Here is a 5,301-nt window from a genome sequence, read left to right as displayed (position 1 = left end):
CGGTACTGGTAACTAGTGATGAGCGGGCACTACCATGCTCGGGTGCTCGGTACTGGTAACTAGTGATGAGCGGGCACTACCATGCTCGGGTGCTCGGTACTGGTAACTAGTGATGAGCGGGCACTACCATGCTCGGGTGCTCGGTACTGGTAACTAGTGATGAGCGGGCACTACCATGCTCGGGTGCTCTGTACTGGTAACTAGTGATGAGCGGGCACTACCATGCTCGTGTGCTCAGTACTGGTAACTAGTGATGAGCGGGCACTACCATGCTCGGGTGCTCAGTACTGGTAACTAGTGATGAGCGGGCACTACCATGCTCAGGTGCTCAGTACTGGTAACTAGTGATGAGCGGGCACTACCATGCTCGGGTGCTCGGTACTGGTAACTAGTGATGAGCGGGCACTACCATGCTCGGGTGCTCGGTACTGGTAACTAGTGATGAGCGGGCACTACCATGCTCGGGTGCTCGGTACTGGTAACTAGTGATGAGCGGGCACTACCATGCTCGGGTGCTCGGTACTGGTAACTAGTGATGAGTGAGCACTACCATGCTCAGTTTCTTTATACTTGTAATGAGCCATTAATGCTCATATCGGCGTGATGCCCAAGTATAATGGAAGTCAATGGGGCCCTCAAGCATTTTTCTTGAAGATTTCCCTAAAAATGCTTGCGTTCCCCTTTGACTTCTATTATACTTAGGTACTCGAGTCATGTCCATGCTCAGGTGCTCGGATGGGCGGGACTCGAGCACCTAAACATAATGGAAGTCAATGGAGGAGCTTAGGCTTTTTTTTGGGAAGTTCCCTATTGACTACCATTATGTTTGGATACTCGAGTAACGCCCATCTGAGCATTACCGGCTCATTACGAGTCCTGAGCACCTGAGCATGGTAGTGCTCAATCAACACTAAAAACCTTTGATTAATGTATGATAAAATATTACATAGATTGACTTACCACTAAAACATCCAGAGGATGTTCATTTATTTTACCATCTTTGACAATGGCCTAATAGGCACCACATATATCAAAATGATATAATATTCATTTTAATTTGTATGTACTGGAAAAAAAAATCATAAAAAAATTACAATAATATTTTATATTCTGTGTAATAACTACAACTGTCTTACCTGAGCCAATAAGAGCAGAGATCATGGAAAGTAAAGCCACCAGATTCTTCATCGTGGATGATTGGGCAGCTTCTCGGATTCTCTTCTTCTCGTTCTGTTGTTTGTATACAGAGGTCATAAATATATACTCTTTGGAAAGGTATCATGGGATGGATGAGATCACTCCCACAATATCTGCAATGGCACACCCCACCTTCCAAGCATGCCAGAATACATATTCTTCCACAATATGATAATGCCCAGATGGCCTAAAATGCTAGTAATCCATCAGAATGTACATTAATTTGAATTTTCCAAAAAGTAAAGAACACTTTGGGTTTTTTGTATTTTTTTTTTTTTTGGACAATACCTATCTCAGGAATATGTGTTTACTTTCTATGAGTAATTGTAAGAGGGTAAATTGTCGTTCTGTGTACCAGGTCTTACATGTTTGTTTCTGTTCAGGTTCTAAATTAAGTTTTTAACACAAAGCAACATTTTAATTTTTATGGTTTGAAATCATTTTGGTCTCATGCATTTATCTTTTAGTATTTCTCTGTAGTTTGAAGCTCTTTTTGTGTAATTTATATACCTGGATCCAGGCTTTGACTGGCCCACAGGAAGAAGGAGAATTCCCCGGTGGGACCCACAATATTTACAATGGTCCACCAAACTTTCTAAGTTAGCCAGGATAAAGATTCTTCCCCAACACGACAATAATGCGATTGCATATAATACTCGGAATATATCAAAATACCCATTAATATATGTCATTATGATCTTTCCCAAAAGAACACTGGGTCTAATTTATTCTTTCTATGAGATATTGGCAGATATACGGCAGAACTTCTTGCATTCCATTGTGAAACGTGGAAGTTTCTCTTCTCAAACGATGGGCGTGACCTTCTATGTGTCACTTTCATGTGACCTATACCGGAAGTGACTTCAGACGCCGCAGCTTTATTTATCGGCGCTATGAATTGAATATGTGTCAGTTTCTGACCTTGTGTAGGTAATTATTGATTTTTGTAGCAGGTATTTAACTATGGGTGAGCTTATCAGTGTACCACCGAATATTTCAGCACACCCAGGTTTTTGGACCTGCTCCAGTTGTACCAGTCCCTGTGTGGCGCCTCTGACCTGTTCAGGCACCATTGAGTACTGCACCCATGCTGGGTGAGTACAAACAGGTAATCCGAAGGCTGAATAGGGTGTGGACACAGGCACACTTTAACTAGGTCACACACACATCACAGAGGGGACCCCTGGGAAGACCCAGGAGGGGGCATGGCCTCCACATCTCAGCTAGTGGTGTGGTGGAGAAGCTGGAAGGAGTTGAGCAATGGTAGTGAGTCAGAAAGGAGCAGTGGAGGAGGACTCACCAGCCGAGTCTGAAGCGGAGAGCGGGCACGCAGACATGCTAGTCAGGCCCTGCAAGTGTAGTGGCTGTTTGCGGGGGAGTTCGGTTGCCACAAAGTCAGCCTGGCTGAAAGACACCTCAGGAAGAAGCGGGGTGATTGGGTACGGGGACTCCTGATAGACCAGGCACGCACGGGGACAGTACCCTAGAGCCAGACATCCATTTAGTGGTCTGCTAAAACCTGCCGGTGAGGACGCTTCAGGTGTCTCATCAACCAACAGAGTCCGCAGCATCAGCAGCAACGAGGGGGCCCATAAGTCAGATAGGGCGAGAAGCCATCTTTACTTGGTCCACACTGCCAGAAAACGGGCCAGAAAGGGAAGAAAAAGCAGTTGCGACTTCCCTGGATGAATCTCATATACTTTAAGTCGGGGGTTATCCGAAACAAGAAGTGCTAGGAAGGCGAGCTAACGGTCACCCTTACTTCAGCCTGAAGGATACCTGGTTCTCCCTGCAGTTGATCTCAGTATCGCCCGGGTTGCCTCACAACTAACCAACTGAACCGAAGTAAAAACCCTGAAAGACATTTCTGGACTGTGTGTGATTTCTTCTGCAACCTGTGGTACTACGCATATACACCTGAGCCCCTGGGGCCAGCCTCACTCTCGGGAGGCCATAACACCAGACTGCAGACACCATCTGCCCCAGGCGCTCGTTAAACTGCAGTGGCGGTCACTACCCTGATCGCAATACCAAGAGTGGCGTCACGAATCCCATTTACATAAACCTCACATACCTGTTGCCAGAAGTTTCCTATCAAGTGAAGACCCTGTGGCGTCCCTGGAGGTGGAGAGAAGACCCTGAAGTCCCTGAGGTGAACGCTGCAGGTGAGGGGCTTCACACCTGCCACTGCAGGTTGATGTATGTAGATATACAGTGCCTACAAGTAGTATTCAACCCCCTGCAGATTTAGCAGGTTTGATAAGGTGCAAATAAGTTAGAGCCTGCAAACTTCAAACAAGAGCATGGTTTATTAACAGATGCATAAATCTTACAAACCAACAAGTTATGTTGCTCAGTTAAATTTTAATACATTTTCAACATAAAAGTGTGGGTCAATTATTATTCAACCCCTAGGTTTAATATTTTGTGGAATAACCCTTGTTTGCAATTACAGCTAATAATCGTCTTTTATAAGACCTGATCAGGCCGGCACAGGTCTCTGGAGTTATCTTGGCCCACTCCTCCATGCAGATCTTCTCCAAGTTATCTAGGTTCTTTGGGTGTCTCATGTGGACTTTAATCTTGAGCTCCTTCCACAAGTTTTCAATTGGGTTAAGGTCAGGAGACTGCCTAGGCCACTGCAACACCTTGATTTTTTCCCTCTTGAACCAGGCCTTGGTTTTCTTGGCTGTGTGCTTTGGATCATTGTCTTGTTGGAAGATGAAATGACGACCCATCTTAAGATCCTTGATGGAGGAGCGGAGGTTCTTGGCCAAAATCTCCAAGTAGGCCGTGCTATCCATCTTCCCATGGATGCGGACCAGATGGCCAGGCCCCTTGGCTGAGAAACAGCCCCACAGCATGATGCTGCCACCACCATACTTGACTGTAGGGATGATATTCTTGGGGTCGTATGCAGTGCCATCCAGTCTCCAAACGTCACGTGTGTGGTTGGCACCAAAGATCTCGATCTTGGTCTCATCAGACCAGAGAACCTTGAACCAGTCTGTCTCAGAGTCCTCCAAGTGATTATGAGCAAACTGTAGACAAGCCTTGACATGACGCTTTGAAAGTAAAGGTACCTTACGGGCTCGTCTGGAATGGAGACCATTGCGGTGGAGTACGTTACTTATGGTATTGACTGAAACCAATGTCCCCACTGCCATGAGATCTTCCCGGAGCTTCTTCCTTGTTGTCCTTGGGTTAGCCTTGACTCTTCGGACAAGCCTGGCCTCGGTACGGGTGGAAACTTTCAAAGGCTGTCCAGGCCGTGGAAGGCTAACAGTAGTTCCATAAGCCTTCCACTTCCGGATGATGCTCTCAGCAGTGGAGACAGGTAGGCCCAACTCCTTGGAAAGGGTTTTGTACCCCTTGCCAGCCTTGTGACCCTCCACGATCTTGTCTCTGATGGCCTTGGAATGCTCCTTTGTCTTTCCCATGTTGACCAAGTATGAGTGCTGTTCACAAGTTTGGGGAGGGTCTTAATTAGTCAGAAAAGGCCGGAAAAAGAGACAATTAATCCAAACATGTGAAGCTCATTGTTCTTTGTGCCTGAAATACTTCTTAATACTTTAGGGGAACCAAACAGAATTCTTGTGGTTTGAGGGGTTGAATAATAAATGACCCTCTGAATAAACTTTTCACAATTTAAAAAAAAAATAAAAAAAGAAATAACATTCTTTTTTGCTGCAGTGCATTTCACACTTCCAGGCTGATCTACAGTCCAAATGTCACAATGCCAAGTTAATTCCGAATGTGTAAACCTGCTAAATCTGCAGGGGGTTGAATACTACTTGTAGGCACTGTACATTTCACTCCCCGGATGAACTCTCTTTATTGAGAGGGAAATGCGTTGGGAGGGAGTTTCTTCTTATGCTTTTGAGGTTGCAGGGCAGACAGCTTAGTAGGGTGCTGCCCCTGTCAGGGCGGAAGCTCATTCACGGGGCACGACAGGGGCTTACACACCTGCCACTGCAGGTTGATGTATGTAGATATACATTCCACTCCCCGGATGAACTCTCTTTATTGAGAGGGAAACGCGTTGGGAGGGTGTTTCTTCTTATACTTTTGAGGTTGCGGGGCAGACAGCTTAGTAGGGTGCTG

This window comes from Anomaloglossus baeobatrachus, chromosome 11, assembly GCF_048569485.1.
Source record: "Anomaloglossus baeobatrachus isolate aAnoBae1 chromosome 11, aAnoBae1.hap1, whole genome shotgun sequence".
Taxonomy (NCBI): Eukaryota; Metazoa; Chordata; class Amphibia; order Anura; family Aromobatidae; genus Anomaloglossus; species Anomaloglossus baeobatrachus.
The sequence above is the reverse complement of the archived record's forward strand: the minus strand, read 5'-3'. Positions refer to the sequence as shown.